This window comes from Heteronotia binoei, chromosome 10 (genome assembly GCF_032191835.1).
Source record: "Heteronotia binoei isolate CCM8104 ecotype False Entrance Well chromosome 10, APGP_CSIRO_Hbin_v1, whole genome shotgun sequence".
Lineage (NCBI taxonomy): Eukaryota > Metazoa > Chordata > Lepidosauria > Squamata > Gekkonidae > Heteronotia > Heteronotia binoei.
Window position 1 is genome coordinate 4,407,137 of NC_083232.1, and position 23,008 is coordinate 4,430,144.

Sequence of the window (23,008 nt, forward strand, 5' to 3'; positions counted from 1 at the left end):
TGCGGTAAGTACAGAGTGTTTTCCAAATGGGCGTGAGCAGGGGTCCTTTCATAGAAAAAGAGATGCCGGAGCTCGTTAGCACGGCTTATTTGCATAACTCATTTGCATATGCCACACAGCCCTGACATCATCGGAAGGTGTACTAAATTATAGTAGCTCAGCATTTCCCTTAAAACGCTTCTTGAATGATCATCGTCGTCATACAACCTTACTCCCATCATACTTTTAAAATTACTTTCTCCCATGTGGCCACAGTGGCATGATGAAGAGTTCCGTTTGCCCGCTTTATAGGTTTTGCTTATTTCCCAATTTTTTTTGTGGGAAAAATATCAGAAAGTTTGTCCAATCGAGTTCAGCAAAATTTTCACAGGGTGTTTGAACAATGGAGCCCAGAAGCAAGTATTGGAGGGTGGGTGGGTGTGAGAAAGAGCGCAATAAAGTGTAAGAGGTTCTGGAGCTCTGTTTAACACTAACAGTTTAATTTGGGGTATAAGCTTTCATGTACATGCACACTTCTTCCAATACATTGAAAGAAGTTACGATCGCTCATTTATTTATGCACCTTGATTCAAATTGGCTCTTTAATGGCAACTAAACCCACCCCCCAGCTATGTGTAATGGCTGAAGAAGTCATGTTTCAATGTATCTGAAAAGGTATGCATTCACTCAAATGCTTATACTTTGAATAAAACTTTGTTGGTCTTAAAGGTGCCACGGGACTCAAATTTCGGGATGGGGAACCTTTTTTATGCCAAGGGCCATATGGATATTTACAACATCATTCTCAGGCCATAAAAAATTATCAGCTTAAAAAACAGTGTTCTGCCAAAAAAGAACAATTCAGGCCAGCAAAATTAATGCAAATAATTGTTTTTCTATTTAATTTGGGGTATAAGCTTTCATGTACATGCACACTTCTTCCAATACATTGAAAGAAGTTGCGATTTCTCAGTTATTTATGCACCTTGACTCAAATTGGCCCTTTAATGGCAACAAAACCCACCCTCCACCTATATGTAATGGCTGAAGAAGTCATGTTTCAGTGTATCTGAAAAGGTGTGCATTCACTCAAAAGCTTATACTTTGAATAAAACTTTGTTGGTCTTAAAGGCGCCACGGGACTCAAACTTTGGTCTATTGCTTTAGACCGGGGGTGGGGAACCTTTTTTTATGCCAAGGGCCATACGGATATTTACAACATCATTCGCGGGCCATAAAAAACTATCAACTTAAAAAACAATGCTCCGCCGAGGGAGAACGATTCAGGCCAGCAAAATTAATGCAAATAATTGTTTTGCTATTTGAAGTCATGTGGGGAGAGCCTAATGTGGCGCGCACACACACCCGGCCCACCGCTCTACACAAATGCATAGGACCAGGGCTTTTTTGTAGAAAAAGCCCAGCAAGAACTCAGTAGCATATTAGACCACGTTCCCTAATATTAGAATATTAGGTCACACCCTCATTAGCATATTAGGCCACACCCTCTGGGATAATCAGGTGCAAACTGAACTGTGAGGGTAACTTTTCCAGGCCCTGCAGCAATTCTGGCCAGCCGGCCAGGCCCCAGGGAGGCTGCTGCACAGTACATCTGGGCCCTGTGATCCCTGCCTGGCCGTGGGGAGGCTGCTGCACAGCGCACCTTGGCCCCACGATCCTCGCTGGCCAGCCAGGCCCCAGGGAGGCTGCCACATGGCTCGGTTTGGTTCGGTCCAGCAATCCCTGAGGGCCACACCAAGTGACTTCGAGGGCCGTATGCGGTCCTCGGGACGGAGGTTCCCCACCCCTCCTTTAGACCAACACAGCTACCCACCTGAATTCGATTACCCTGGCTGGTAGCCATTGTTGGATTTAGGCTTGCCAATCCCCCGGTCCCAGTGGGAGTTCTTCCGTTTTCCCAGGCTCCTTCCTGCCCCCAGTCAGCTGGCTTGCCGGAGGAAGCCCCGCCCCCAGAGGACCATGTGCCTTTGCACCTCCGAAGGCTTCAGTTTTCAATTGAAAGGCTTCCTCTTGGGATGGGGTGTCTGTGTGACTGTGAAGAAGTTGGCAGCAACTCATGAGTAGAGAGGCCAATCCCCTGCTTCAGACTTGCCTGAAAGGGGTGGGGAGGGAAACGTCTGCTGAGCACTTCATTATTCCCTATGTGGAGATCGATTCTCATAGGATATAATGGGGAGTTTCAGGGGCTCTGGGGGAGCTGCTTTTTGAGGTAGAGAAACCAAATTTTCAGTATAGTATCTAGTGCCTCTCCCCAAAGTACCCCCCAAGCTTCAAAACAATTGGACCAGGGGGTCCCATTCTATGAGCCCCAAAAGAAGGTGCCCCTATCCTTCATTATTTTCTATGGAAGGAAGACATTTAAAAAGGTGTGCTGTCCCTTGAAATGTGATGGCCAGAACTCTCTTGGAGTTCAATGATGCTTGTCACACCCTTGTTCCTGGCTCCGCCCCCAAAGTCTCCTGGCTCCACCCCCCAAAGTCCCCAGATATTTCTTGAATTGGACTTGGCAACCCTACTCGGGACGGAACAGCCGCAAGCGACAACATTCGCTCCTTTCAGGATACCGAAATGCAAACGGTAGGCAGCAAGAGAAACATTTACTCACACTCCGCACTATTGTCTCGTGGAACTCTTGGCCACAAGACGGCTAGCGGCTGAGACGGCTTGCAAGGAAAACAATGCAGGTTCATAGAGATCATCAACACCCCTTTCTGTTTAGGGTTGGCAATCCCCAGTTGGGGGCAGGGGAAACCCCGGTTTGGAGGCTCTCCCGCTGCATCAGGGTTATTAGAAAGCGGGGGAGGAGGGAGGGAAATGTCTACTGGGCGCTCCATTATTCCCTATGGAGATCAATTTCCACAGGGTACCATGGAGAATCGACCCACGGGTATCTGGGGCTCTGGAGGGGGGGCTGTTTCTGAGGTAGAGGTACAAAATTTTTAGCATAGCATCCAGTGGCTCTCCTCAAAACACACTCCCAAGTTTCAAAAAGATTAGTCCAGGGGGTCCAATTCTATGAGCCCCCAAAGAAGGTGCCCCTATCCTTCATTATTTCCAACAGAAGAAAGGCATTTAAAAGGCGTACAGTGCCTTTAAATGTGACGGCCAGAACTCCCTTTGGAGTTCAATTATGCTTGCCACACTCTTCCTCCTAGCTCCGCCCCCAATGTCTCCTGGCTCCACCCCCAAAGTCTCCTGGCTCCGCCCCCAAAGTCCCCAGATATTTCTTGAATAGGGCCTGGCGACCCTTTTCCTATTCCTTAGGCAGTCTGAAGTCTGGATACAAACAGGGGCAGGCTGTGGTTTCCACCGTCTTGTTAAGGAGCATAGGGCAACTGGCTGGAGGCTGTTAATGAAACCCGGTTTCAGATAGGGTTGCCAATCCCCAGGTGGGGGCAGGGGATCCTCGGTTTGGAGGCCCTCCCCCTACTTCAGGGTCATCAGAAAGCGAGGGGGGGCAATGTCTGCTCAGCACTACAGTATTCCCTATGGAGACCAATTCCCATAGAATATAATGGGGAATTGATCCATGGGTATCTGGAGCTCTGGGGGGGCCTGTTTTTTGAGATAGAAGCACCAAATTTTTAGCATATCATGCGGTGCCTCTCCTCAAAACACCCATCAAGTTTCAAAAGGTTTGGACCAGGGGGTCCAATTCTATGAGCCCCCAAAGAAGGTGCCCCTATCCTTCATTATTTCCAATGAAGAGAAGGCATTTAAAAGATGTGGGGTCCTTTTAAATGTGATGGCCAGAACTCCCTTTGGAGTTCAGTCCTTGTCACCACCTCGCTCCTCCCCAATGTCTCTTGGCCCCACCCCCAAAGTCTCCAGGCTCCACCCCCAACGTCCCCAGATATTTCTTGAATTGGACTTGGCAACCCTAGTTTCAGATGAGGGGGGGTCCCGCTTCAGTCAGATACTTTCTGGTTGCTAAAGAAGAGGAGCTCTTGGGATAGGTCTCATGTGGCACAGCAAGGTTCCCCATTTTGGAGCTTGTGGGCACCTTTGGAACGTTGATAAGGGCGGTGGAGCCACAAAATGGCTGCCCCCTCAGGAAGCGGAACCAGCCTCAAAATGGCTGCCGCTGACCTTCACCCACACAGTGACAATCCTTCTTTAGTAGCAGCTCTTCCCACAGCACCGTTTCAAAAAGCCCACCTGGCCCTGCCCTCTTTCCCAAAAAACTCTGATTTGACTGTTCTTATTTGTGAAGTTTCCTTCTGGAGAAAAGCTTTCCTTACTGATCCTTCTCCATTCTGCTTTGCCTCCGGTCACTTTGGAGGGAGAACTGGTGGAAGGTTAAATGGCTCCGACCTGGGGATCCCATGGAATCATGGTTCATCTGAGAGCCAGTTTGGTGTAGTGGTTAAGTGTGCGGACTCTTATCTGGAAGAACCGGGTTTGATTCCCCACTCCTTCCCTTGCAGCTGCTGGAATGGCCTTGGGGCAGCCATAGTTCTAATAGAGAGCCAGTTTGGTGTAGTGGTTAAGTGCATGGACTCTTATCTGGGAGAACCGGCTTTGATTCCCCACTCCTTCCCTTGCAGCTGCTGGAATGGCCTTGGGGCAGCCATAGTTCTAATAGAGAGCCAGTTTGGTGTAGTGGTTAAGTGTGTGGACTCTTATCTGGGAGAACCGGCTTTGATTCCCCACTCCTCCACTTGCAGCAGCTGAAATGGCCTTGGGTCAGCCATAGCTCTAATAGAGAGCCAGTTGGGTGTAGTGGTTAAGTGTATGGACTCTTATCTGGGAGAACCGGGTTTGATTCCCCACTCCTCCACTTGCACCTGCTGGAATGGCCTTGGGTCAGCCATAGCTCTGGCAGAGGTTGTCCTTGAAAGGGCAGCTGACGTGAGAGCCCTCTCCAGCCCCACCCACCTCACAGGGTGTCTGTTGTGGTGGTGGGGAGGAAGGTAAAGGAGATTGTGAGCCCCTCTGAGACTCTTCAGAGTGGAGGGCGGGATATAAATCCAATATCTTCATCTACCTCACAGGGTGTCTGTTGTGGGGGGAGGAAGGGAAAGGATATTGTGAGCCGCTCTGAGACTCTTGAGAGTGGAGGGCGGGATATAAATCCAATATCTTCATCTACCTCACAGGGTGTCTGTTGTGGGGGAGGAAGGTAAAGGAGATTGTGAGCCGCTCTGAGACTCTTGAGAGTGGAGGGCGGGATATAAATCCAATATCTTCATCTACCTCACAGGGTGTCTGTTGTGGGGGAGGAAGGTAAAGGAGATTGTGAGCCGCTCTGAGACTCTTCGGAGTGGAGGGCGGGATATAAATCCAATATCTTCTTCATCTTCTTCTTCATCTCCAGACTACAGAGAACACTTTCCCCTGGAGGAAATAGATGCTTTAGAGCAGGGGTCAAATTCTAGCAGGAGCTCCTTTGCATATTAGGCCACACACCCCAATGGAGCCAATCCTCCAAGAGCTTACAAAAAAGAACCTTTCAAGCTCTTGGAGGATTGGCTACATCAGGGGTGTGGGGCCCAGTATGCAAAGGAGCTCCTGCTAGAATTCGACCCCTGCTTTAGAGGATGGCACTGTACCCCACTGAGGTCGCTGTCTTCTCCAGGCTCCACCCTCAAATCTCCAGGAATTTCCCAGCCCGGATCTGGCATCCCTTGCTGGCAGCCAGGGAGGGCTAGGCAACAACTTTTGGATTCTGGTTGTAGATTATCTGGTAGAATTTGAATCGAGACTATTCTGGGTCCATCGTATGGCTTTCCTGTCTGATCCCTTCTCTCTCGTGTGTGTGTCATTCAGGGAACGAGAGTACGGCGATCGAAGGCCTGGTGGAAGAAGTTTATCCAGGAAAAGCAAGTCAGGAACAGGCCTTGGAAACCCGGCAGCTACACGCCCCTATTTGCTGATAAGCGACGTCAAAACAGAGTCATTATCAAACACCTGCTGGCCTGAAAAGGCTTCTTCCTTCCGCACTCTGGCTAAGCAGTTTGACAAAGGGCTTTGCAGTCATAGCGATGTTTTAGAGCTAGGATGTCAAACGTGTGGCCCAAGGGCCAAATCAGGCCTTCAAAGCTCTCCTATCAGGCCCCTAAGCAACTCCCTGTCATCTGCTTCCTTCTCTCTCTCTTGCTTCCTTCTGCTTCACAGCTTACTTTGCCGGGCTTGCTCAATCCCACAGGAGCTACAGAGCAAAGCCACTATTTTCTCCATTGGCTGACCAGCAGTGAAGCAGCTTATATACAAAAGCTCGCAATGCCCAGCCATTTCATGTTTTCCCCTGGGTCTTAGGCTGGAAGCATTGACCGTGAGATTTCTGTAATGAATGCCAATAAGTTAAAAGTAGGTTTACAGCTTACAGACTCACACAACAACACCTGAATAGCATACTCAAGATTGCTACAGCACAGACACCGTTTTCCAGATTTTGATGCAATGATTCAGAGCAAGAGGTGTCCGTGATCCGAAAGTGTTAACAAACAAAATATTGCAAGACTGCAAATCTTTTAAGCATAATTTATTTTATTTTATTTTTTTAAAAAAAACCTTTAATTGTGTTTGTCTGTGTCCTTTTATAAAGTTTATCTCTGTTACCTGTCATTATATTTTATGACACTTTATGGCCTGGCTCAACTCGGTCTCATTTATGTCTGATCTGGCCCTCATAACAAATGTGTTCGACGCCCCTGTTTTAGAGGCCACACCCTATCGCTGTGTGTGTTGGCGTGCATGTATGAAATGTCTTTTTTGGACCAGCCAGTTCTGGATGAGCGTATAGCATTTTCTCTGGGGTGGGCAATGTCGGTCTTCCTCAGCAATGTACAGCTTTTGCCGTGTCTGTAGCAATAAAAGCATTTGTTTTTAAGTTTGTGTGTTCTTGTGTGGACACAGTGTAGCACTCTTTTCAGCTACATTGATGTATTGTCCACAGTCCCAGTTGACTATATGCTGCAGGGATTCCCCCCGCCCAACTCTTTTCAGCCTGCAAGCTGAGACTGGATGGAAGGTTTGCCAAGTCCAACTCAAGACATACCTGGGGACTTTGGGGGTGGAGCCAGGAGACTTTGGGGGTGGAGCCAGGAGACTTCGGGGGTGGAGCCAGGGGCAAGGTTGTGACAAGCATAATGGAACTCCAAAGGGAGTTTTGGCCGTCACATTTAAAGGGGCAGCGCAACTTTTAAATACCTTTCCTCCATTGGAAATAATGAAGGATGGTGCGGTCTCATTTGGAGTACTGTGTGCAGTTCTGGTCGCTGCACCTAAAAAAGGATATTATAGCATTGGAAAAAGTCCAGAAAAGGGCAACTAGAATGATTAAAGGGCTGGAACACTTTCCCTATGAAGAAAGGTTGAAACACTTGGGGCTCTTTAGCTTGGAGAAACGTCGACTGCAGGGTGACATGAGAGAGGTTTACAAGATTATGCATGGAATGGAGAAAGCAGAGAAAGAAGTCCTTTTCTCCCTTTCTCACAATACAAGAACTCGTGGGCATTCCATGAAATTGCTGAGCAGACAGGTTAAAACGGATAAAAGGAAGTACTTCTTCACCCAAAGGGTGATTAACATGTGGAATTCACTGCCACAGGAGGTGGTGGCGGCCACAAGCATAGCCACCTTCAAGAGGGGTTTAGATAAAAATATGGAGCAGAGGTCCATCAGTGGCTATTAGCCACAGTGTGTGTGTATATATATAAAATTTTTGCCACTGTGTGACACAGAGTGTTGGACTGGATGGGCCATTGGCCTGATCCAACATGGCTTCTCTTATGTTCTTATGTGACACAGAGTGTTGGACTGGATGGGCCATTGGCCTGATCCAACATGGCTTCTCTTATATTCTTATGTGACACAGAGTGTTGGACTGGATGGGCCATTGGCCTGATCCAACAGGGCTTCTCTTATGTTCTTAAGTGACACAGAGTGTTGGACTGGATGGGCCATTGGCCTGATCCAACATGGCTTCTCTTATGTTCTTATGTGACACAGAGTGCTGGACTGGATGGACCATTGGCCTGATCCAACACGGCTTCTCTTATGTTCTTATGTGACACAGAGTGCTGGACTGGATGGACCATTGGCCTGATCCAACAGGGCTTCTCTTATGTTCTTATGTGACACAGAGTGTTGGACTGGATGGGCCATTGGGCTGATCCAACATGGCTTCTCTTATGTTCTTATGTGACACAGAGTGCTGGACTGGATGGACCATTGGCCTGATCCAACATGGCTTCTCTTATGTTCTTATGTGACACAGAGTGTTGGACTGGATGGGCCATTGGGCTGATCCAACATGGCTTCTCTTATGTTCTTATGTGACACAGAGTGTTGGACTGGATGGGCCATTGGCCTGATCCAACATGGCTTCTCTTATGTTCTTATGTGACACAGAGTGCTGGACTGGATGGACCATTGGCCTGATCCAACAGGGCTTCTCTTATGTTCTTATGTGACACAGAGTGTTGGACTGGATGGGCCATTGGGCTGATCCAACATGGCTTCTCTTATGTTCTTATGTGTGACATAGAATGTTGGCCTGGATGGGCCATTGGCCTGATCCAACATGGCTTCTCTTATGTTCTTAAGTGACACAGAGTGTTGGACTGGATGGGCCATTGGCCTGATCCAACATGGCTTCTCTTATGTTCTTAAGTGACACAGAGTGTTGGACTGGATGGGCCATTGGCCTGATCCAATATGGCTTCTCTTATGTTCTTATGTGATGCAGAGTGTTGGACTGGAGGGGCCACTGGCCTGATCCAACACGGCGTCTCTTATGTTCTTAAGGATGGGGCACCTTCTTTGGGGGCTCATAGAATTGGACCCCCTTTTGAAACTTGGCGTGTGTTTTGAGGAGAGTTAACGGATGCTATGCTGAAAATCTGGTGCCTCTACCTCAAAAAATAGCCCCCACAGAGCCCCAGGAACCCGCAGATCAATTATCCATTATACCCTATCGGAATCAGTCTCCATAGGGAATAATGGAGTGCCCCCCCTCCCGCTTTGTGATGACGTTGAAGCCTGTGGAGGGCCTCCAAACTGGGGGATCCCCTGCCCCCACTTGGGGATTGGCATCCTTACTGGATGGTGGGTACAAAGGCAAAATGGCTGCCAGTGCCAGAAGAGGTGGAGCCATCCGCAAAATGGTCACCGCAGGAGGTGGAGTCAACTGCAAAATGTCAGGGAGTGAGGTCATGCAAAACTAACAAGAACTCTTCAGCATTTAGACTGAGGCTCTGTTTAACAGGACACCTTTTAAAATGAAGAGAGCCCCGTGGCACAAGTGTTAAAGCTGCAGTACTGCAGTCCTAAGCTCTGCTTACAACCTGAGTTCGATCCCCGGTAGAAGCTGGGTTTTCAGGTAGCCCATGGTTGACTCAGCCTTCCATCCTTCCGAGGTCGGTAAAATGAGTGCCCAGCTTGCTGGGGGGAAAATGTAGATGACCGGGGAAGGCAACGGCAAACCACCCATTAAAAAGTCTGCTGTGAAAACGTGAAAGCAACGTCACCCCCGAGTCGGAAACGACTGGTGCTTGCACAGGGGACCTTTCCTTTTAAAAGGAACATTGTGTTTCAAATGTTTTCTCCTATATACATAACTTAGCTTGAGTTGTACAGTGGAGACCTTTATGCTTGTGGGGGCAGCTGCTGCCAAAGCATCTGCTTCAAAATTGGCACAGCCGATGAGATCTTCGATAGCTAATCAGAAGCCCTGGTGGGCAGAAGCCACGCCCACCAGCCCTGCCCATCTTCTCAAAACACCAGGAGAAGTCAGTTGGGAAACCCTGAATTACTAGTTCACAAATGACAGCAATGCAGATCCTGTGAATTTAGGAGGAGGCATATTTATATTCTGCCCTCCACTCCGAAGAGTCTCAGAGCGGCTCACAATTTCCTTTATCTTCCTACCCAACAACAGACACCCTGTGAGGTGGGTGGGGCTGAGAGGGCTCTCACAGCAGCTGCCCTTTCAAAGACAACCTCTGCCAGAGCTATGGCTGACCCAAGGCTATTTCAACAGCCCTCAGAGTCTCAGAGCGGCTCACAATCTCCTTTCCCTTCCCCCCCCCCACAACAGATACCCTGTGAGGTAGATGAAGATATTGGATTTATATCCCGCCCTCCACTCCGAAGAGTCTCAGAGCGGCTCACAATCTCCTTTACCTTCCTCCCCCCACAACAGACACCCTGTGAAAAAGAAGAAGGTACTGGATTTATATCCCACCCTGCACTCCGAAGAGTCTCAGAGGGGCTCACAATCTCCTTTACCTCCCCACCCCCCACAACAGACACCCTGTGAGGTAGATGAAGATATTGGATTTATATCCCACCCTCCACTCCGAAGAGTCTCAGAGCGGCTCACAATCTCCTTTCCCTTCCTCCCCCACAACAGACACCCTGTGAGGTAGATGAAGATATTGGATTTATATCCCGCCCTCCACTCTGAAGAGTCTCAGAATGGCTCACAATCTCCTTTACCTCCCCCCCCCCCACAACTGACACCCTGTGAGGTGGGTGGGGCGGGAGAGGGCTCTCACAGCAGCTGCCTTTTCAAGGACAGAGTCTCAGAGCCGCCTACAATCTCCTTTCCCTTCCTCCCCCACAAAAGACACTCTGTGAGGTGGGTGGGGCTGAGAGGGATCTCACAGCAGCTGCCTTTTCAAGGACAGAGTCTCAGAGCCGCCTACAATCTCCTTTCCCTTCCTCCCCGACAACAGACACCCTGTGAGGTGGGTGGGGCTGAGAGGGCTCTCCCAGCAGCTGCCCTTTCAAGGCCAACCTCTGCCAGAGCTATGGCTGTCCCAAGGCCATGCTAGCAAATGCAAGTGGAGAAGTGGGGAGTCAAATCCGGTTCTCCCAGATAAGAGTCCGCACACTTAACCACTACACCAAACTAGCTTTCCAAGTGTGTAACTTTGAATGGGACGTGTGTAACTTTGTACCTCTTCCCAACTGCTAGGGGCCAAGACAATCCCAGTTCTAGAACCATTTTCTCAAAATCTTGACACTGAGCTCCCAGTTCAGGAGTTTCCAGGGCCTTTTTTTTTTAAAAAAATGTCTTCTTATGTTGAAGCTGCTTGTGGGGAAGAAGTTACACAAACCCGTGCCTCCCCTGCTCCTTCCTTACTGCCAACGGTGAACCCAACGCTTTTGTGCCATGTGGAAATGCCAAGGTGCCAACGGCCGAGGGATGGTTTCAGGTTCCCCCTTTCTGCCCCTTCTGGGCACTTCCCTCTTGAGGAATGCATGAACCCCCCCCCCTCCATGATTTCCCAACTGTTCATTTGAACATATGAACGTATGAAGCTGCCTTATACTGAATCAGACCCATGGTCCATCAAAGTCAGTCTTGTCTTCTCAGACTGGCAGCGGCTCTCCAGGGTCTCAAGCTGAGGTTTTTCACACCTACTTGCCTGGACCCTTTTTAGTTGGAGATGCTGGGGATTGAACCTGGGACCTTCTGCTTACCAAGCAGATGCTCTACCACTGAGCCACCATTCCTCCCCAACATATATGAACCTATGAAGCTGCCTTCTACTGGATCAGATCCTCGGTCCATCAAAGTCAGTCTTGTCTTCTCAGACTGGCAGCGGCTCTCCAGGTCAAGCTGAGGTTTTTCACACCTATTTGCTTGGACCCTTTTTTGGAGATGCTGGGGATTGAACCTGGGACCTTCTGCTTCCCAAGCAGATGCTCTACCACTGAGCCACAGCCCCATTCATGGCTCTCCAGGGTCTCAAGCTGAGGTTTTCCACACCGACTTGCCTGGACCCTTTTGAGTTGGAGATGCCGGGGACTGAACCTGGGACCTTCTGCTTACCAAGCAGATGCTCTACCACTGAGCCACCGTTCCTCACCTTTCACCAGTGGGGGGTTGGGAATGTCCCCATCCAGTGCCCGTTAACCCTTGGCACGGGGAAACCATGGCTAGGGTTGGTTGCCATCTCCAGTTTGGGAAATATTTGGAGATTTAGGGGGTGGAGCCAGAGGAGGGCAAGATTAGGGAAGGGGAGGGGCCTCAGAGGACAATAATGCCGTAGAAACTCCTCTCCAAAGCAGCCGTTTCCTCCAGAGGAACTGATCCCTGTAGTCTGGAGAAGAGCTGTAACATCAGGAGATCTCCACGCCCCACCTGGCAAGTGTAGACCATGCAGGCCTTGCGGCTTCTGCTGCTGCTGCTGCTGGGTTTGGTGCTAACTGGGGCTCCTACTCCAGAGGAGTCACCCAGTTCCGGAGGGTCTTTCGTGGTGGAAGGAGGAGGAAGACTGCAAGATGGAGTCAGACAGGGGACCCAGGTGAGTGCGGAAAAGATGCCCGTGGGCAGTCCTTGCGGAATCTCTATTGCCCTGAATTCACACTAAAGCTGGGGTGGCCAAACTATGACTTGGAAGCCATGTGTGGCTCTTTCACACATATTGTGTGGCTCTTGAGGCCCTCCCTGCCCTGTCAGCCAATTTGGGAAAGCTGGCAGCTTGGATAATAGATTTAATGCTAAAGTTGCTTTCTTTCCACCTCAGCTCCATCTATTTTCTTTCTTTCTTTCTTTCTTTCTTTCTTTCTTTCTTTCTTTCTTTCTTTCTTTCTTTCTTTCTTTCTTTCTTTCTTTCTTTCTTTCTTTCTTTCTTTCTTTCTTTCTTTCTTTCTTCCTTCCTTCCTTCCTTCCTTCCTTCCTTCCTTCCTTCCTTCCTTCCTTCCTTCCTTCCTTCCTTCCTTCCTTCCTTCCTTCCAGAGCCAGTCTGGTGTAGTAGTTAAGTGTACGGACTCTTATCTGGGAGAACCAGGTTTGATTCCCCACTCCTCCACTTGCAGCTGCTGGAATGGCCTTGGGTCAGCCATAGCTCTGGCAGAGATTGTCCTTGAAAGGGCAGCTGCTGTGAGAGTCCTCTCAGCCCCACCCACCTCACAGGGTGGCTGTTGTGGGGGAAAGGAGATAAAGGAGATTGTGAGCCGCTCTGAGACTTTTGAGTGGAAGGCGGAATATAAATCCAATGTCTTCTTCATCTTCCTTCCTCCCTTCCCTCCTGCACAATTTAAATCACACAGGAGAGAGAGGGAGACACCCTGGAATGGGGATGAAGCCCCCTGCAAAAAACACTGTTGAGGGGCCAGGCCCCATGGGTCCCTGGTTAGCTACTGGCCTGGGGGAATCCCACATTAAAAAAAAATTATTTGTTTTATTTATTTGTACCCCATCTTCAGGTACTTGAAGGGCTGTCATATAGAGGATGGTGCAGAATTGTTCTCTGCAGCCCCAAAAGGTAGGACAGGAACCAACGAGTTGAAATTAAATCAAAAGAGTTTCCGGCTCTACATTAGGAAGAACTTCCTGACCACTAGAGCGATTCCTCAGTGGAACAGGTTTCCTCGGGAGGTGGTGGGCTCTCCTTCCTTGGAGGTTTTGAAACAGAGGCTAGATGGCCATCTGACAGTGATGAAGATCCTGTGAATTTAGGGGGAGGTGTTTGTGAGTTTCCTGCATCGTGCAGGGGGTTGGACTAGATGACCCTGGAGGTCCCTTCCAACTCACATGATTCTAGGATTCTATAGGTGTTTACGTGGCCCCAAAAGGTAGGACCAGAACCAGTGGGTTGAAATTAAATCAAAAGAGTTTCCGGCTCTACATTAGGAAGAACTTCCTGACCGTTAGAGCGGTTCCTCAGTGGAACAGGCTTCCGCCATGGGAGGTGGTGGGCTCTCCTTCCTTGGGGGTTTTTAAACAGAGGCTAGATGGCCACCTGGCAGCAATGAAGATCCTGTGAATTTAGGGGGAGGTGGTAAAATGAGTGCCCAGCTTGCTGGAGGTAAAGTGTAGATGACTGGGGAAGGCAATGGCAAACCACCCAGTTAAAAGTCTACGGTAAAAACAACATGATGCGATGTCACCCCAGAGTTGGAAATGACTGGTGCTTGTGCAGGGGACTACCTGTACTTTTTATTTGCAAATGTCTTGCATTGTACAGACTGGAGGTCCCTTTCAGTGCTATGATTCTATGATTTATTAGAACTATCCTCCAAAACCCAGGGAATTTCTCTCTCCCCGCCCCCCTCTTTCTTTTAACCACTCTACTAATATATGTTTTACTATGTTGGCCCACACCTGTAATAAATGATTGATTGATTGATGGACTCCATCTGGCCCTTCTTGAGAACACCCCGCCCTCCTTCTGACCTTGTGTCTGATGAAGAGAATGTTGACTCATGAAAGCTTATACCCCCAGATAATGTTGTTAGTCTTAACAGAGAGCCGGTTTGGTGTAGTGGTTAAGTGTGCAGACTCTTATCTGGGAGAACCGGGTTTGATTCCCCACTCCTCCACTTGCACCTGCTGGAATGGCCTTGGGTCAGCCAGAGCTCTGGCAGAGGTTGTCCTTGAAAGGGCAGCTGCTGTGAGGGCCCTCTCCAGCCCCACCTACCTCACAGGGTGTCTGCTGGGGGAGAGAAAGGGAAAGGAGATTTGTAAGCTGCTCTGAGATTCCTTTGGGTAGTGAAGATGGGATATAAATCCAATGTTCTCCTCCTCCTCGTTTATGGGAGGGGAAACGTCTGCTGAGCACTTCATTATTCCCTATGTGGAGATCGATTCTCATAGGGTATAATGGGGAATTGATATGGAGGTTTTGGGGGCTCTGGGGGAGCTGTTTTTTGAGGTAGAGCCACCAAATTTTCAGTATAGCATCTAGTGCCTCTCCCCAAAGTACCAACCAAGTTTCAAAACGATTGGACCAGGGGGTCCAATCCTATGAGCCCCAAAAGAAGGTGCCCCTATCCTTCATTATTTCCTACGGAAGGAAGGCATTTAAAAAGGTGTGGTGTTCCTTTAAATGTGATGGCCAGAACTCCCTTGGAGTTCAATTATGCTTGTCACACTCTTGTTCCTGGCTCCGCCCCCAATGTCTCCTGGCTCCGCCCCCCCAAAGTCCCCAGAGATTGCTTGAATTGGACTTGGCAACCCCACGTAGGGTTGCCAATCCCCAGGTGGGGGCAGGGGATCCCCCGGTTTGGAGGCCCTCCCCCCGCTTCAGGGTCGTCAGAAAGCGGGGGGAGGGGAGGGAAATGTCTGCTGGGAACTCTATTATTCCCTATGGAGATTTATTCCCATAGAAAATAATGGAGAATTGATCCACGGGTATCTGGGGCTCTGGGGGGGCTGTTTTTTGGGGTAGAGGCACCAAATTTTCAGTATAGCATCTAGTGCTTCTCCCCAAAATACCCCCCAAATTTCAAAAAGATTGGACCAGGGGGTCCAATTCTATGAGCCCCCAAAGAAGGTGCCCCTATCTTCATTATTTCCTATGGAAGGAAGGAATTGAAAAGGTGTGCCGTCCCTTTAAATGTGAGGGCCAGAACTCCCTTTGGAGTTCAATTATGCTTGTCACAGTCTTGATCTTGGGCTCCACCCCTAATGTCTCCTGGCTGCACCCCCAAAGTCTCCTGGCTCCACCCCCAAAGTCCCCATATATTTCTTGAATTGGACTTGGCAACCCTATTCACAGGGCCGTCGTCAGTCAAAAGCGACTGGCCAGCACGTAACACCCAGATTGTGCAAAGAGTTCAGAGTTTTCCAGCTGCGGCAGCCCTCCCCCATCCCTGGGCCTTCCTCACTGTCTCCCTGCCTTTCTTTTGCAGAGCAGAAGGACATGACAGAGGGGCAGGCCCAGGCGACGCGTCTGCATAGAGGTGAGATGGGTCAACGGGACCAAGATTGAAGAATTCCTCCCGGGCTGCCTGTCGTTTGGTCGTGTAGTACAGATCGGACAACCTTAACTCCGAGGCCTTCCCTGTACGTCTGACTTCGGCTGGAGATGCCTGCTGAGGAGCTCATGGGAACGGCCCCACCAGGTTCTGAGACCCAGCCATGGGCTCGCCTTTCTGCTCTGGAGGAAGTGAAAGGTCGTCCTTGGGAACACAGAAGCGATTGTGCCCCTTCCCTGTGCGCTTAGTGGCACACTTCAATAAAGCTTTAGCAAATGTTCGCTCGTTCATTCATTCCTTTGTTCATTCATTCATTCGTTTGTTCGTTCATTTATTCATTCATTCATTCATATGTTGCCTTTCCACTCAGATCAGGTCTCCAGGATGGGGAAATCAAGCAGTAAAACACTAAAATTATTGGGATATTTGCTTATCCGCTCTGAGCCCACCTGGGAAAGGACGGAATATAAATTAACCAAATAAATAAATTAATATATCAGCTTGCCCAGTCTTAGAAGTATGATGCTGAGTACTAAGAAGAATACTGCCCAAAGAGGGTTGGGGAGGGGTAAACTTACATTTATTCTATCTCTTGTGTGTGTGTGTCATTCAGAGAACGAGAGTACGGTGATCGCATGCATGGTGGAAGAAGTTTATCCAGGAAAAGCAAGTCAGGAACAGTCCTGGGAAACTCGGCGGCTACATCCCCCTATTTGTTGATAAGCGACGTCAAAACAGAGTCATTATCAAACCCCTGTTGGCCTGAAAAGGCTTCTTCCTTCCACACTCTGGCTAAGCAGTTTGACAAAGGGCTTTGCAGTCAAAGCGATGTTTTAGAGCTGGGGTGTCAAACGTGCGCCCCAAGGGCCAAATCAGGCCTTCAAAGCTCTCCTATCAGGCCTCTAAGCAACTCACTGTCATCTGCTTCCTTCTCTCTCTCTTGCGTCTGTCTGCATCACAGCTTACTTTGCCAGGCTTGCTCAATCACACAGGAGCTACAGAGCAAAGCCTCTATTTTCTCCATTGGCTGACCAGCAGTGAAGAAGCTTATATACAAAAGCTCGCAATGCACAGCCATTTCATGTTTTCCCCTCAGTCATAGGCCATGAGTTTTCTGTAATGAATGTCAATATATTAAAATTCGGTTTACAACTTACAGACTCACACCTGAACAATACCTGAACAGCATACTCAAGATTGCTACAGCACAGACACTGTTTGCAAATTTTGATATAATAATTTAGAGCAAGAGGTGTCCGTTATCCGAAAGTGTTAATAAACAAAATATTGCAAGAGTGCAAATCTTTTAAGCATATTTTATTTTAAGTTTTTTTAAAATCTTTAATTGTATTTGTCTGTGTCCTTTATAAAGTTTATATCTCCACTATCTGGCATTACTTCTTATGACACACATGGCCTGGCCTTCATAACAAATGAAAACCCCAGTTCTGGATGAGAGCCAGTTTGGTGTAGTGGTGAAGTGCGCAGACTCTTATCTGGGAGAACCGTGTTTGATTCCCCCCTCCTCCACTTGCAGCTGCTGGAATGGCCTTGGGTCAGCCATAGCTCTAATAGAGAGCCAGTTTGGTGTAGTGGTTAAGTGCGCGGACTCTTATCTGGGAGAACCGGGTTTGATTCCCCACTCCTCCACTTGCAGCTGCTTGAATGGCCTTGGATCAGCCATAGCTCTAATAGAGAGCCAGTTTGGTGTAGTGGTTAAGTGCATGGACTCTTATTTGGGAGAACTGGGTTTGATTCCCCACTCCTCCACTTGCAACTGCTGGAATGGCCTTGGGTCAGCCATAGCTCTCTTATCTGGGAGAACCAGGCTTGATTCCCCACTCCTCCACTTGCAGCTGCTGGAGTGGTCTTGGGTCAGCCATAGTGGTTAAGTGAGCAGACTCTTATCTGGGAAAACTGGGTTTGATTCCCCACTCCTCCACTTGCAACTGCTGGAATGGCCTTGGGTCAGCCATAGCTCTTGCAGAGGTTGTCCTTGAAGGGGCAGCTTCTGTGTGAGCTATCTCAGCCCCACCCACCTCACAGGGTGTCTGTTGTCGGGGGGAGAAGATATGGGAGATTGTGAGCTGCTCTGAGTCTCTGATTCAGAGAGAAGGGTGGGGTATAAATCTGCAGTCGTCTTCTTCTAGTGGTTAAGTGTGCAGACTCTTATCTGGGAGAACCGGATTTGATTCCCCACTCCTCCCCTTGCAGCAGCTGGAATGGTCTTGGGTCAGCCATAGCTCTAATAGAGAGCCAGTTTGGTGTAGTGGTTAAGTGTGCGGACTCTTATCTGGGAGAAGCAGGTGTGATTCCCCACTCCTCCACTTGCACCTGCTGGAATGGCCTTGGGTCAGCCATAGCTCTAATAGAGAGCCAGTTTGGTGTAGTGGTTAAGTGTGCGGACTCTTATCTGGGAGAACCACGAATGATTCCCCACTCCTCCACTTGCACCTGCTGGAATGGCCTTGGTTTAGCCACAGCTATCGCAGGAGTTGTCCTTGAAAGGGCAGCATCTGTGAGAGCTCTCTCAGCCCCACCCACCTCACAGGGTGTCTGTTATGGAGGGGAGAAGATATAGGAGATTGTAAGCCGCTCCGAGTCTCTGATCTAGAGAGAAGGGCGGGGTATAAGATCTGTAGTTTTCTTCAACACACACAACTACATTTACAGATGATTTTTAAAATGCTTTTTTGTGTTGAGGCTGCTTGTCGGGAGGGAGTTACACAAGCCCGTGCCACCCGCACGCCTGCTCCTTCCTCGGCGCCAACGGTGAACCCAACGTTTTCGTGCCATGTGGAAACGCCAACGGCCGAGGGGTGGTTTCAGGTTCCCCCTTTCTGCCTCTTCTGGCCACTTCCCTCTTGAGGAATGCATGAATCCTAAGCCTGTCGGGGGACGGCGGGATAGAAATCTTATAAATCAATCAATCCCACCCCGCAAATGACTTCCCAGTGTTCATTCTCACCAGTGGGGGGCTGAGATCTTCCTGGCAACCAGGGGTGGAATTCTAGCAGGAGCTCCTTTGCATATTAGGCCACACCCCCTGATGTAGCCAATCCTCCAAGAGTTTACAAGGCTCTCTTTTGTAGGCTCTTGCGGCATTAGCTACATCGGAGGCGGGGTGGCCTAATATGCAAAGGAGCTCCTGCTAGAATTCCACCCCTGCTGGTAACCCACGATGTGGGGAAACCATAACTAGGGTGGGTTGCCATCTCCAGGTTGGGAAATTCTTGGAGATTTAGGGGGTAGAGCCAGCGGAGGGCAAGATTAGGGAAGGGGAGGGGCCTCAGAGGACAATAATGCCGTAGAAACTCCTCTCCAAAGCAGCCGTTTCCTCCAGAGGAACTGATCCCTGTAGTCTGGAGAAGAGCTGTAACATCAGGAGATCTCCACGCCCCACTTGGCAACTGTAGACCATGCAGGCCTTGCGGCTTCTTCTGCTGCTGCTGCTGGGTTTGGTGCTAACTGGGGCTCCTACTCCAGAGGAGTCACCCAGTTCCAGATTGGTGGAAGGAGGAGGAAGACTGCAGGATGGAGTCGGTCAGGGGACACAGGTGAGTGAGGAAGAAGAAGAAGAAGATAGAAGATATTGGATTTATATCCCGCCCTCCACTCTGAAGAGTCTCAGAGCGGCTCACAATCTCCTTTACCTTCCTCCCCCACAACAGACACCCTGTGAGGTGGGTGGGGCTGGAGAGGGCTCTCCCAGCAGCTGCCCTTTCAAGGACAACCTCTGCCAGAGCTATGGCTGACCCAAGGCCATGCTAGCAGGTGCAAGTGGAGGAGTGGGGAATCAAACCCGGTTCTCCCAGATAAGAGTCCGCACACTTTAACCACTACACCAAACTGTTGGCATAGATGCCCGTAGGTAGAGAAGATGCCCGGGGTGGTCCCTGTTGCCCTAAATTCGCCCTAAAGCTGGGGTGGCCAAACTGTGGCTAGGGGGCCATGTGTGGCTCTGTCACAATTATTGTGTGGCTCTCGTGTCAGTCAGCTTGGAGAAGGCATTTCTCTCCTTAAATCACTTCTCCAAGCTAAGCCAGCTGGCAGCTTGGAGAATACATTTAAAGTTAAAGTTGCTTTCTTTCTACCTCCCCTCCATCTATTTTTCCTTCCTTCCTCCGTTCCTTCCGAGAGGCAGTTTGGTGTAGTGGTTAAATGCGTAGACTCTTATCTGGGAGAACCGGGTTTGATTCCCCACTCTTCTACTTGCAGCTGCTGGAATGACCTTGGGTCAGCCATAGCTCTAATAGAGAGCCAGTTTGGTGTAGTGGTTAAGTGCACGGACTCTTATCTGGGAGAACCGGGTTTGATTCCCCACCCCTCCTCTTGCACCTGCTGGAATGGGTCAGCCATAGCTCTTGCAGGAATTGTCCTTGAAAGGGCAGCTGCTGCAAGAGCCCTCTCAGCCCCACCCACCTCACAGGGTGTCAATTGTGGGGGGGGAAAGAGAGATTGTGAGCCGCTCTGAGACTCTGATTCAGAGAGAGGGGTGGGATATAAATCTGCAGTCTTCTCCTTCCTTCCTTCCTTCCTTCCTTCCTTCCTTCCTTCCTTCCTTCCTTCCTTCCTTCCTACCTACCTACCTACATCTGACATTCATATCTTGCACCTCTTAAACATCTGATGTTTAGTCTCTGTGGCCCTTATGTTAAGCAAGTTTGGCCACCCCTGCCCTAAAGCTTGGGAAGGGAGAGGAGAACCTTCCTTTCAAACACCATAGAATCACAGAGTTGGAAGGGACCTCCAGGGTCATCTAGTCCAACCCCCTGCACAATGCAGGAAACTCACAAACACCTCCCCCTAAATTCATAGGATCTTCATTGCTGTCAGATGGTCATCTAGCCTCTGTTTAAAAACCTCCAAGGAAGGAGAGCTCACCACCTCCTGAGGAAGCCTATTCCACCTAGGAATCGTTCTAACGGTCAGGAAGTCCTTCCTAATGTTGAGCCGGAAACTCTTTTGATTTAATGCCAACCCATTGGTTCTGGTCCTACCTTCTGGGGCCACAGAAAACAATTCCACCCCATCCTCTCTAGGACAGCCCTTCAAGTCCTTGAAGATGGTGATCCTATCACCTCTCAGCCTCCTCCTCTCCAGGCTATGATAACATTTGTTATTACACTAATATGGTGCATTCAGAAGACCCTGGGATGAATTCAAAACTTTAATCCCCAATTATTTTCCTTTTCTATATGGAGCTGCCAATCATTTTTCTTTTATTATTTTTCTTTTCTTTTATGCCATCATTTCTAAAGTTGGCATAATGCTTAGAGAGGTTCCTCAGTGGAACAGGTTTCCTCGGGAGGTGGTGGGCTCTCCTTCCTTGGAGGTTTTTAAACAGAGGCTAGATGGCCACCTGACAGCAATGAAGATCCTGTGAATTTAGGGGGAGGTGTTTGTGAGTTTCCTGCATCATGCAGGGGGTTGGACTAGAAGACCCTAGAGGTCCCTTCCGACTCTATGATTCCTGACCATTAGAGTGGTTCCTCAGTGGAACAGGCTTCCTCCTCCGGAGGTGGTGGGCTCTCCTTCCTTGGAGGTTTTTAAACAGAGGCTAGATGGCCCTCTGTCATAGGGTTGCCAATCCCCAGGTGGGGGCAGGGGATCCCCCGGTTTGGAGACCCTCCCCCTGCTTCAGGGTCATCAGAAAGCGGGGGGAGGGGAGGGAAATGTCTGCTGGGAGCTCTATTGTTCCCTATGGAGATTTATTCCCATAGAAAATCATGTAGAATTGATCTGAGGGTATCTGGGGCTCTGGGGGGGGGCTGTTTTTGGGGGTAGAGGCACCAAATTTTCAGTATAGCATCTAGTGCCTCTCCCCAAAATACCCCCCAAGTTTCAAAAAGATTGGACCAGGGGGTCCAATTCTATGAGCCCCAAAAGAAGGTGCCCCTATCCTGCATGATTTCCTATGGAAGGAAGGCATTGAAAAGGTGTGCCGTCCCTTTAAATGTGAAGGCCAGAACTCCCTTTGGAGTTCAATGATGCTTGTCACAGCCTTGATCTTGGCTCCACCCCTAATGTCTCCTGGCTCCACCCCCAAAGTCCCCAGATATTTCTTGCATTGGACTTGGAAACCCTACTCTGACAGCAATGAGGATCCTGTGAATTTAGGGGGAGGCGTTTGTGACGTTCCTGCATTGTCCATAGGGTTGCCAAGTCCAATTCAAGAAATATCTGGGGGCTTTGGGGGTGGAGCCAGGACCAAGGCTGTGAGAAGCATCATTGAACTCCGAAGGGAGGGCCAGCCGTCAGATTTAAAGGGACCGCACACCTTTTCAATGCTTTCCCTCCATTGGAAATATTGAAGGATAGGGGCACCTTCTTTGGGGGCTCATAGAATTGGACTTCCTGGTCCAATCTTTTTGAAACTTGGAGGGTGTTTTGAGGAGAGTCATGGGATGCTATGCTGCAAAGGTGGTGCCTCTAACTCCCAATGGCCCAGATTCCCACAGATCAATTCTCTATCATACCTTATTCCCATAAGGGGAATAATGGAGGAAAACCCTGCAGATATTTCCCTCTCCTTCCCCCACTTTCTGATGACACTCAAGCGGGAGGGCGGGGGGGGGGGGGAGGCTCTAAATTGGGGGATCTCCTGCCTCCAGCTGGGGATTCCAGGAAATACAAAATGGAACTGTGACGTAAAGGCCACCATACTTTTACTTAAAATTTTCAACAATAGACAATAAAAACAATTTCCAACAGAGCTCATTGTTGATTAGTCATGCAGCATGTCATTAACTAATCATAATCAGGGCTGTTTTTTGGAGGAGGAACGCACAGGAACACAGTTCCGGCTGGCTTGGTGTCAGGGGTGTGTGGCCTAATATGCAAATAAGTTCCTGCTGGGCTTTTTCTACAGAAAAGCCCCGTGTGAAACAATGGTGATGTCAGGGGGTGTGGCCTAATACGCAAATGAGTTCCTGCCGGACTTTTCCCTACAAGAAATCTCTGATAATAATGAAAGACGTGTTTCGTGTTGCCACTTCTTCAGTATTATTAATGTCTTCTTCTTGTTGAGCTATATGCAGTGAAGGAGTAAGCCAGTATCTTTATAAAAAAGAACTTGTGCAAAACCTTCTATATCATTACTGGCCAAACCGCTCTCCATGAAGGAATCACCTTCAAAATACCGATAACAATGCTCTGATAACATTTGTTATTGCACTAATACGGTGCATTTAGAAGACCCTGGGATGAATTCAAAACGTTATCCCCAAATTATTAGCTTCATTATTTAATTATTACAGGGAACATATACTCATAGGACTCCCCCACTGTTGCAATTTACTTTTTACTTTTCTACATAGAGCTGCCAATCATTTCTTTTTTATCTGGAAC